The 12,266-nt window shown below is 49.1% G+C and overlaps 1 protein-coding gene across 1 annotated transcript in view; it reads right to left on the bottom strand.

The window, feature by feature from the left end:
- The window catches only part of LMOD1 (leiomodin 1), a 45,612-nt gene that overhangs the window by 32,716 nt on the left and 630 nt on the right, over positions 1-12,266 (bottom strand). The gene's annotated exons all lie outside the window — the stretch shown is intronic.

A 12,266-nucleotide genomic window follows, 5' to 3' on the forward strand; every position in this document is an offset into this window, starting at 1 on the left:
GGCACCAAGGGAAGTGAGTATTTTAAGAAGGAGAGAGTGGTCAGATATTACAAAGTAAACAAACAGGGTAAGGACTAAAAAAGTGTCCCTCGGGTAAGCAACAAAGAGGCCCTCGGAGACCTTACCAAGGCTGATGTCAGTGCAGGAGCGGGTGGTGTGAGAGTTAGTGTAGATACTATTTCCTACAGCTTGGCCACGAAGGAAAGGAGAGAAGGTGGGAACTGAAGAGAAAGAGCCAGTAGGAAGGAATGTTGAAGGGGAGGGGAGAGACAGACAGAGAGAGAGAGAGAGAGAGAGAGAGAGTCAGAGAAAACAGATGTTTAAGGGAGCAAAGGTCCCTGAGGAGACAGAAGAGAAAAGTGGGTGGGGGCACTGGCCTGGGACAGGAAGAGGGATGGCTTTTCCAAAGGATGGGAGAGAAGGGGGAAAGCTTGAATATATGAACACTTATACATTTTGAAGTAGCAGAAGAGGAATCTGAAGGCATTCTCACTTGATGGCTTCAAGTTTCTCAGTGAAATATGATGCTAGGTCTGCATCATAGGGTGAGAGAGCTGGTGGGACAAGAAGAGTTGATAAAGATAAGGCTAACTTTTAGAGAAAAAGAGGTGCATGTAGAGGTTTTCTGCGCAGCCTTGAGGGCCTGGCATAGGGTTTATTTTTTTTTTTATATTTTTTTAAATTTATTTTGAGAGAGAGAGAAAGGGAGAGAGAATCCCAAGCAGGCTCTGCACTGTCAGCACAGAACCCGATGCAGGGCTCAAACTCACAAACTGTGAGATCATGACCTGAGCAGAAGTCAGATGCTTAACTGACTGAGCCACTCAGGTGCCCCTGGCATAGGAGCATCAGTATGTATGGCTGTGTTGTTTTCTCCAGGTCTAATCAGCAGTGTGAGAATCAGAGAAGCCAAATGGTCACGCTCATCCAGGCTGGGGGTGATAAAAGGTTAGAAGTGTAGGCATGAGAACTGAGCTGAATATGGAGAATGACCCAAGTAAGATATAAGCTAAACAGAAAACTAAGTAAAGCAGGAAGGGTCTGAAAATTGAGAAGTTGTCCACAGTGGGAGTCAGTGAGGCTAAGGATAGGAAGAGGCCATGAAGTGGGATCCAACTTTAAGCCACGGTCTTGGGGAAAGTCAGAGCCCTGGGGTAGAGGAATCTGACCTGGGTGTTAGTGAAGCGCAAATCTTAATAGTGTGGGTCAGGAGGACAGCAGGCAGGGCGTGGTCAAAGGCCTTGACAGCATTCTAGTTGCTCCCAAAGATGGACACCGTTAGAAATGATGGTGGCCCCCACTTTATTAAATGCCTACTGTTTGCAAGTCATTATGTCACGAGCTTCTCCAAACGTTTGTACTCTTCAAATGAGGTAGGATCACCACTATTTACAGGTGAAGAAATTAAAAGTCCACTGTGCATTTTCTATGACCCAATGATTCCACTCCTAGGACATACCAGATTCAAATGAAGTCAAAAACGTACCCCCCAAAATGTATTAAAATGTTCACAGCAGCATTGTTTGTAATAGTCCCAAATGGTAAAACAACCCAAATGTCCATTAATAGTGAAATAATAAATAGATTATGGCATATTCGTACAACGGAATACTCTATAGCAGTGAGAGTGGGAAAAAATGCTGCAGACAACATGGCTGAATGTCACCAACATAAAGCTGAGTGAAAGAAGTTGAATACAAAAGAACACCTACTACATGATTATATATATTATATATAATACAAACAATATGTAAAATATTTGTGTATATATATAAATAATATGAATTATTTATATGTATATATATAATTTTTAAACAGGCAAGACTAACCTATGGAGTTGGAAGTCAGGGCAGGGGTTCCTGTGACAGGGAGGAAGGGGGTAGAGCTGGAGAGGAAGCAGAGGGTGGGTAGGGGTACTACAGTGATGGCACTGGTCTCCTTCTTGGTCACTTGGTGAGAACTCATGAAGCTCTACGTTTGTGTTTTAGATGGTTTTCTTTCTTTTTTTTTTTTTAATTTTTCTTTTTTTTTTTAAGTTTATTTATTTTTGGAGAGAAAGAGAGAGAGAGACAGAGCATGAGTGGGGTAGGGGCAGAGAGAGAGGGAGACACAGAATTGGAAGCAGGCTTCAGGCTCTGAGCTGTCCGCACAGAGCCTGACGCAGGGCTCGAACTCACGACAGCAAGATCATGACTTGAGCCAAAGTTGGACGCTCAACCGACTGAGCCACCCAGGTGCCCCTAGATGGTTTTCTGTCTGTATTGTACTTATTTTCCTTTTTTCTTTCTTTTTCTTTCTTTCTTTCTTTCCTTCTTTCTTTTTCTTTCTTTCTTTCTTTCTTTCTTTCCCTTTCTTTTTTTTTTTTTAGTGTTTATTCATTTTTGAGAGAAAGAAAGAGAGAGAGAGAGAGAGTTGGGGAGGGGCAGAGACGCGGACAGAGGATCCAAAGTGGGCTCTGCATGGATAGCTGAGAGCCCGGTGTGGGGCTCGAACTCACAAACCATGAGATCATGACCCGAGCAGAAGTCAGATGCTTAACTGACTGAGCCACACAGGTGCCCCTGTGTATTTTATATTTCAATAAAAACAATATAGGAAAAAAAAATCCATTATTGTCAAGTACAAAATGAGACACAGACAAAGCATTAAAGAATACAGATAAAAGCAAGCTGACAAATGTTAAATGCTTGTCCGAGGCCACACAGCCGATAGTCAAGCCGGGAGTGAGCCCCAGGCCCCCAGGCTTGCCTCGCAAACCCAGGGCTTGTCCCATCACATCAGCTGTGTGCTAGGAAGGGACCTGTGTGCTCCCTCCTCCTAGGGTGGCCTTGGGGATGGAAGATCGATGCACTGGAGGTGAAAATCTACTGGATTTTCAAGCAGCTCTGGCAGCTGGCTGTTGTCTGTTGACTGTTCACATGCCAGATTTCATATCCGGAAGTGTTTTCGTGTTTTCTCTGCCTCACCCAGGGAGCACGGGGCATTTTTCTTGTGACCTGAAGTTCAACCTCTGACTGCTGCCACGGCCTCCTGTCTCCCCACTACAATCCAGCCAACGTACGGCTGCCAGGGTGGTCCTCCTGGAGGAGCACTTGCATGTGTCAACACATCACAGACCAATCTCCTCTCCCCCGACCCCATCTATCAACCTGACTGCATCTGGACCTGTCTCCACTACCTTTCCTCCAGATATAAGAGGTGACCACCTGCCGCTAGGGCCAACCCCTCTACTCCAGTGCAATCCATCCTGTTTTGTCTCCTTTTCCAGGGCCATTGAAGCTTCCTTCTCTACTGAACGATCCCCATTAGTATATAAACATGCTATCATCTTCCACCTTTCTAAAAAAAACCCCCCTTTGATTCCACATTTACTTCCAGCTGTCACCCTACTTTTGCTTCCCATTGGAACAAAACTTAGAAAAAAATCAAAGAGACACTTGTCTGTATTCTCTGTCTCCAGCGCTTACTGACCATTCTCTTTCGAGTCCACTCATCACTGCAGTGAACCCAGTCTTGTCAAGGTCCCAATGGCTTCCATCTTTCCCGTTACCGTGGTCGATTTTCTGTTCTCATCTTATTAAACCTCTTACCAAGAAAGGATACGGTGGATGCTCTCTCCTCCTGTAAGCCCCCTGTCCATTTGCTTTCTGGAAACCACTCTGAGTTTCCTCCCACCTCTCTGTCTCCTTCATTGGCTCCTTCTCCTCTTCCAGTGTCTAAATGTTGGGGCAATGGAGGGCGTGGTCATTGGTCCTCTGCTCTTCATTCACACTGCCTCCCTATGTGATCTCTTCCAGGCTCATGGTTTTAAGTATTGTCTATATACTGATGGGTCCCAAATGTAATCTCTAGCCCCACTGCCCCGCTCAGCTCCAGACTTGTACATGCCCAGTCAATCCAACGCTTCCTCTTTGACATCTACCAAAACTTAAGTTGTTCAGATCAGAATTCTTGATCTCCTCAAGCCACTCCTGTTGTTTCCTACTTCAGTAAATGGCACCAAATTTACCCAATAGCTCAGGCAGGACCGGGCCCACCACGCTTCTCTTTTCCCCCAGTAAGTCAGCCAGTCCTGTCTGTGCTACCTTTGAGGTGTTTCCTAAATCTGACCACTTCTCCCCAAACCATCATTGGCCTCCTGCCTGAGCTACTGCAACACCCTTCCAGCTGGTCTCCCTTCTCCCCCAGTCTTGCCCTCATACTGTCTATTCATCACAAAGCTGGCAGAGTGATAGATCCTTTTAAAAACTTAGATCAGATCACACTCTCCCTTGCTCAAAACCCTCCAATGACGTCTCATGGCACTTGGAAGAAAAATTCAAATTCCCTCTGCTGCGCTGTAAGGCCCTCTGTTATCCGAACCCTGCTTACTTCTTGGGCCTTATCTCCTCCAACCTCCCCCGCCCGCCCCTTGCTCACCCTGCTCTAGTTACACTGGCCTGACTCTTCCTCTGACATACTAAACCTGCTTCCCTACCCAGACCTTTTTGTTTGCTCTTCCCTCTGCTTGGAAAGCTTTCTCCAGACCTTCCTAATGACTGGCTCCTTCAGTCCATTCCAGGCCCTGCTTCTATGCCACCTCTTGGACAGTATCGTCCCTGATTACCTTATAGGAGATTGTCATATACCCTTTCCTGAAAGTGCATTCTTCCTTACATGTATGTAACACATATGTTATATGTGATGTGTATATGTTATATGTCATGTATATACTTAGGTACATGTATTCTCTGTCTCACCCATTAGAACAGAAGCTCCGTGAGGGCAAGGACCTCATCTGTCTTCTTTTCTACTCTATCCCAGCGCCTGGGAAGCACCTAATATAATAGAAACTTACTAAATAGTTGGAGAATTAATGGTCTAATCGAGTCCTCCTCCCTCCTTATAAGTCCTGACTAGAAAAAGAATGCAGAGAATGGAAATGGGTGGAGGGAACAGCAGTGAGGGAAGGAAGGGTGGAAACTCAAGTTTGGGGACCCTCACTACCAGGATTCCAACCCAGCACTCTGCTGCCTGCTTTGTACGTATTATTTGCTTCAACCTCACAGCTATCCTACGACTAGGTGTTATTTCCATTTTAAAGATGGGGAAACTCCGGTAAAGTAATTTGTTCGGGTCACGTAGCCAGCAACCAGCAGGGCAGGATTTGAATCCAGGTCTAGCTGGCTTTTGACAACACTATTCTAAGCACCAGACTCAATACATTCTGTAGCCAGAGCTTCACTAGAAGTTCTGCCCCCAGGGCGGTCCACCTCTGGTAGGGGTGCGGGGTGGAAATGGTAATGCTGGCCCTGCTGGCCTGATCTGGAAGGAAGGGCTGAGGAAGTGACCCCCTGCGGAGCCCGTGGGTCCTCCCTGAGGGAAGGCAGGTGAGAGTGTGGGGGTGTGTGCAGGCTCACGGCCTTGCTGTCATCAGCAGCGCCCCGCCAACCCCACTGGTCATTTCTGCAGCGGGCCCCAGAGACAGGTGGAGCCAAGTTTGTCCAAAGTGGCCTAGGCCTTTCTTTTTTTTTTTTTTTTTTTTAAATTTTTTTTTTTCAACGTTTTTAATTTATTTTGGGGACAGAGAGAGACAGAGCATGAACGGGGGAGGGGCAGAGAGAGAGGGAGACACAGAATCGGAAACAGGCTCCAAGCCATCAGCCCAGAGCCTGACTCGGGGCTCGAACTCACGGACCGCGAGATCGTGACCTGGCTGAAGTCGGACGCTTAACCGACTGCGCCACCCAGGCGCCCCAGGCCTAGGCCTTTCTGAGCTCACGGAAGTTGCAGACAAGGAGAATTCACCAGTCCCGAACCCTCCCCCACTCCATCCCCCTTGATTCTGCAATGTTTCTAACCCAGCCACCCAGTGCGAGCCCTGGGGCCTGGGGCGTTAAATAAATTAGGCTCAAAGAAATCAAGGGAAGGGGTCCAGGCAGGAAGTAACTAAATAAGCCCGCCTCCCGCCTTCTTCCTTAAGCTTTAAAAAAGAAAAAAAAAAAAAAAAAAAAAAAAAAAAAAAAAAAAAGGTTGATTTGGCATCTACACAAGTATAAAGTCTGAAGAATTTAGGGTGGGGAGAAGTCTCTCGTGCTGTGCCAGACAATTTCAGTACCTTAGCCAATTGAAGCCGCACAGTAACCCTTCAAGATTGATGTCATCTTCCCACTTGTCAGTAGAGCAATGGGGCCTCCAGAAGCTATGTTAATGCGATTGTATTAATAATGCCACTGGGTCCAGAAGGCACTCTAAAGTTCATCCCCGTCTTCAGGTAACGCGCTCAGATGATGGGGGCAGAAGTGGAATCAGACCTGATCCTGTCCGGTTCCAGACACCCCTGGGCTTTCTATTCCCCACACTGCCCCGGGGGCGAAGCGAGCCCTTTAGGGGAACTGATACTCAGAATCTAGACCCCTTCTTTCTTTGCTGCTTATTCCAAAGGAGGTCTAACAAACAAGAAAGCACAGCCCGATCTGGAAAGGCCTCTGTATTATTGCCCAGGATATTCTTGTTTATCCAACTTGGCAGGCATATGGATATCAGCTTCTCTTCCCCTGGCCCCCCCTCCCCATTCATTGTGCTTTGTTGCTATAACTGCCGTGTGTGTGTGTGTGTGTGTGTGTGTGTGTGTGTGTGGACTTTATGCATGTAGACTTTAGATCTCCAAGGACAGTGCCCTTGACCCCTCTGTGTTCTGCGGCTCTCCCAGTGCACTTCATTCAGGCGTTGTGCACCGTGGGCCCAGCTGTGCTATACTGACATTGTCTGATACGGATACTCCAGAGTCTCTTGGGGAGAAAGAGGCTGAGGGAGGGCAGCCAGGTTAGATGAAGACCTTGTCCTCACTCTGGGTGTCTGCTCAGATGTGCCTCCTCCTGCCTCACCATGGGGACCCTGAAGCCCCCAGCCTGCCAGATGCCAGCGGCAACCTCCCCTCGGTCAGTGGGACTCATACTCCTCCCCTGACCATCCACTGACTGCCTCTCCCCTGACCATCTCCCACTCGCTGTTGAGCTGTTTCATTTTTACATCTCTTCCTTGCTCCTATCTGTTCTGCCTCCCTCCTGCCACGCATCCCACCCACCTGAGCCCTTCTCCCCACCGTCCTCTGAGAAAAGGTGAGCACTGGGGGGCAGTGCTAAAGGTGGGAGCAGGCACTGGTGTTTCACTGCTTAAAATTCGTCAGATAGTCTCTGTGTACAGAAGCCAGTTTATAAAATATGAGTAAGAACAACAATTCAAACAAACACTTTGTTGTTTGATCAACTACTTTTTCAAACTCTAGACGGAGGCCCCTTTCAAACTCCAGGGAGAGATTTTTTTAAACTTGTCCAACCCTCCCTGGGTGCCTGCTTTTGCCTCCCCAGGTCAACAGGCCCCCCTCACCTCTTCTGCCCTCTCCACCCCAGCCTCCAGGGCTATTTTGGGTGTGTACCAGTCGGGGTTAATCTCCTTAATCGTGGAGCCGTGCTGCCCAGTGCACTCCTGATAGGGCCCAGGCCTCTGCAAAGGGCAATCTGAGGGTTAGTGCCACCGGCCTCGGGCATCCCCATCCCTGTAGAGAAGCCATGGACACTGGGTCGTGAACTGGGACTGGTAGGGGAGGGGAACAGCGAGGCTGTGTGAGCCAGAGACCCAAGGGGGAGGTCAGGAGGCTCAGGCCCAGCAGCGACTGGCTAGTGGGGTGCTTCTGGTTAGCTTCTCAAGGGAGAACCTAAAAGAGCTTCCTTCACCCCCCACCCAAGTCAGCTGCCCCTGCTCCTGGCTGGGTGCAGGTGCTAATCCCCAGCCCCTGGTAACGCCAGGGAGAAGGACAGGGGAGACAGGCTGGAGATTTTCTTTCCCACTTGGGAAGGAAAGAGAACACATGAGTTGACCTGCTGGGATCAGGTTCCTGAAACCTGAGCCAAGCACAAGGGTTTCACTGAACTGTTGGCTACACACCTGCCCAGGGGCTTTGTCTTCCACCTGGGCAGAAGGAGAGTCCCTGGAGGACCGGGGCAGAACACACGGGCTGAGAGGTCTGCCCCTTTAAAGGGAAGGAGGGAAGCCAGGGGTCAGCTCTGCCAAGCCCCACCTCCTGCTCCGAACCTTCATTCAACAGACAGAGGTTGAGGGCCTACCTTGTGCCTGGCCCTGTGTTAGCGCTCGTCCTCCAGAATCACACAAGCTGGCGAGGAAGAGATATAAGAAAACAGGATGGGGCCGGTACAGAGCGGTACTGGAGTGCTCAGATCAGACATGGTGCCTAAATTTGCCTGGCAGTCAGGGAAGGCTACCTGGAGGAAGTGGTACCTGAGACCCGAAGGGGTCACGGGGGTGGCCTGGGGAGAGGAGTATTCATGAAGGAGGGAGTAAGCCAATCCAGGACAGCCCCGGAGTATTCCATCCCATGAGGGAGAAGCCATCTGAGGCCCGTTCCACAGTCTACACCCCTCCAGCATGATAGCCAGAGTATGAATCTTGGAGCTCCTCCCCCAGAGAAACCAGAGCTGAAGACCCAAACTGGGCCTGCCTTCCACTCTCAGCTTCACATCACCCAGCTTCAACAATTATCAACTGGTGGATGATCTCATTTCATCTATTCCCCGACCCACTCCCCTTGCCCACATTATTTTAAAACCAATTCCCTCATATTTTATCAGTTTTTCCCATAAATATTTCAGTATCCATGTCTAAAAGGCAAGGGTTCTTTAAAAAGTGCATCCACAATACCATTATCCCACCTAAAAGGAGGTAACAAAAAATTCCTAATGCCATCCAATATCTGGGCAGGATTAACTTCCCTAATCCACACTTGGTTCTAACAGTTTGAATCCCGAATCCACACTTGGTGTTAATATTTATGTTCCTGGTCTTGGGGGCAGGGATGAACATTCTGCCAGACTAGACTAGGTGATAGCCCAGTGCTTCTACGACAACGTATGAATATGTGGCTGGTGCTCTGTAACACCTCTGTGGTGCTTCTGTATGTGTGTGTCTTGTGATCCTAATTAGATTATAAATTCTTCAGGACAGGGGCTGGCATGACTGCCTTTTGCCGTACCCTGGTGTGGCAGGGAGGAAGAAGCGTAGTCCTTAAAGCTGGGCAGGCTGCTTGTTGCTTATGTGAACGCAAGGCGGTTATTCAACCTCTCTGAGCCTCAATTTTTCTGCTCTGTATAATGGGAATAAAAAGACCCATCTCCCAAGAAGTGGGAAGTTTAAATAAAAGAAAGGGTGAATATGCTTAGCATGTAGAAGTTTCTCAGTAAAGGCTCATTTTGCTGTGCTTTCTTGAGTCAAGCGAAACAGGCTCACAGTTACTCTTTTGTTTTAACTAACTTCTAGTGCCTTATGGGGAGCAAAGGCCACTCTCAGTGAGAGCCACAGCCAGTCCAGCAGCCGGGAGCCCCACCTGGAGCTGCCCTGTGTTTGTGATATCAAAGCCCCCCCAGCCTGAGCATCCAAGGTATGTTTGTTTATTGTCTACTCTGGCCACTAGTTAAACAGACACACTTGGCTTGCTCAGCCCTCCAGGAACTAAAGGAGGGAGGAGCTGGGCAGGGGTAGAAATTAATGAATTAATAACTTCATAGTGCCATTTATTGAGCATTTATTACACGCCAAGCTCTGTGCTAAGTGCTTTACATTACTATCCTTTCCGTTTTCACAACAGTCCTATGGGCTGGATATTTTGTAGCTGAGGGAAGTGAGACAGGTTCTGTCACTTGTAAGTTACTTAGTTATACAGACAGGAAGAGAGGCTGCTACTCAAACCAGGCTTTTCTGGCACTTAAATCCAAGTTCTTAATCACACACTCACTAGCTTCCTAATGGTGCCAAAGAAGCCACTTTTTTATTTTTTTTAATTTTTTTTATTTTTTATTTATTTATTTTTTTTAACGTTTATTTATTTTTTAGACAGAGAGAGACAGAGCATGAACAGGGGAGGGGCAGAGAGAGAGGGAGACACAGAATCTGAAACAGGCTCCAGGCTCTGAGCTGTCAGCACAGAGCCCGACGCGGGGCTCGAACTCACGGACCGTGAGATCATGACCTGAGCCAAAGTTGGACGCTCAACCGACCGAGCCACCCAGGCGCCCCAAGAAGCCACTTTTTTAAAGCTTATTTACTTATTTTGAGAGGGAGAGAGAGCACGAGTGGGGGAGAGGGGCAGAGAGAGGGAGACAGAGAATCCCAAGTAGTCTCGTCAGCACAGAGCCTGACACGGGCCTCGATCTCACAAACCATGAGATTATGACCTGAGCTGAAATCAAGAGTTGGATGCTTAACCGACTGAGCCACCCAGGTGCCCCTAAAAGAAGCCACTTTTTCATCCAGATTTACAGAGATGACTTATGCCCATGGCTCAGGATGTACCCTGAACTCCAGCCAGCCACTCTGCCAACATATGCCCTTGGACTGGATGAGGAAGAGTGAGGACAGCCTATCCCTACAAGGGAAAAATGACCCTGAAGTCAGCTCATACCGTCTCACGTACACCTGTGTGAGTGTGTCTGCACACCACACACACGCACGAACGCCACCCTCTGTTTCCTGACTGGGGCTCTGCCTGCAGAAACAAGTGTGCCCCTGGCAGGGGTGAGGGAGGTAGGGCTGGGGAAGAGAAGCGTACCATGGTTTCAGTTGGCTGAGGAAAAAGGCTTTTGAGAATGAAATTTCCCAGAGTATAAGAGTCCCTCGCACTCTCCCTAGCCTAAGCATCTTGCTTTGGGATTAAGAATGTTCTGCATTTGACTTCAGCCTCAGGAGTATCTTTCTGCATCCCAGAAGCCACTGAGCACAGAGCCTGGCGACTAGGAGCAGGGGGAGAGGAGAGAAGAGTTGGGGGTCCACGTGGGGGATTTACAGAGGTGCCAAAGCCTGGGGTGCACTGCCTGGCTTTCCCTACATGTCCTGATAGGCGTCTTGAGGTACCAGGCCCTCACGGGGAGTCCCCTCTATCCTTTCCTTGTTTTCCATAAGCATTCTAGTGTCTGTTCATCATCAACCAAGTGGTATCCGAGGCTATCACCTTGCCCACGGAGTAGTGAATTTCTGAGCCTTCTGACTCCCTCACTCCCAACTTCTTGGTGAAGGCTTACACATGGGCCCGGGGTGGTAAAGATAGAGGCAGAGGTCCAGCTCCCCTACCTCACTCTCCCTCATCCCTCCCACCCCCATCCCTTCACTCAAGGAGCCAGGGCTGTGCCCACAAACGTGCTCTACGACTAGCATCCAGCACAATCTCCTACCCAGCCAGACATGTTACAGAAGTTCCAGGAGATAATATTGCCTTTCTCGTTTCCTTTGCGAGAATGAACACGGCGTTTCAGGCTCTGGGCCTTGGTTTCCACAGACGTAAAACAGCGAACGAGAATTGAGATTGAACTTTTTCATGCGAGAATCCGCAAGTCACAGACAAGGTACCAGAGACGTGGCCAGTAGGTACCGAGTAGAAGAGAATGGGCGCAGAGACAGGACCGGTTCCCCACCAGACACTCTCTGCCGCGGCCGGGGGGTCTACAGAGCCACGCTCAGGTGGAGGCCAGTCTAGTTTGTCCCAAGAAAACTCACATATGAACACATGGTGAAAAAAGAACTCTCCATGCCAACCCAGGAAAAGAGGAAGCAGGTTTTGCTTAAGCCCGTCCTGGGTGTGGGCAGATGCTTCCCCTCTGTCCCCTCCTCATGGCAAAACCCTGCTGGGAAATATCCTTGTCCTCCCCCAAAGGGGCCTGGCTGGTTGTAAAAGGGCTTACTACCAAAAGGAGGGGACCCCCCCCCCTCCTCCAAGATGCCCCTCTAGGAAGTGCAAACCCCAACTCCCCTGGGAGCGAAACGGAAGCCATCAGGTTAAGATGTATTTCCCACCTCACAGACCCCACCCCCCACCCCTGTCTCCCATCGCCGTGGGAGGCCCATCTGCCCCTGCCTCCTCAAATGGTCCACGTGCCACGAGTCGCCCAGAGGGCTTAAAAACGAGCAGTTCTGCAAGGAGGGCCTGACTTGCTTTCCTGGGGTGGCTGCCAAGAGACCGCGAGCATCAGTCTATCCTCTGCCCATCCTCACAACGGAGGAAATGAATGTGAAGGAAAAAAAAAAGTGCTCGGGGACAAAGAGGGTGTCATCTCGACAATGAACGCTTCAAGGACGTTCTCCAGCTCCCATTCTCCTAGTGGCCCTATCTGCTGTTGTGGGATGGTGAGTTCTGCTAACATGGCCAATTTGTGCTTTAAACCGAAACGAGGGGTAAGAGGTTCACGGCTGCCAGTTCAGCGGATGGTAATTGGTTCCGAAGC

Source organism: Panthera onca, chromosome F1 (genome assembly GCF_046562875.1).
Source record: "Panthera onca isolate mPanOnc1 chromosome F1, mPanOnc1 haplotype 2, whole genome shotgun sequence".
NCBI lineage: Eukaryota > Metazoa > Chordata > Mammalia > Carnivora > Felidae > Panthera > Panthera onca.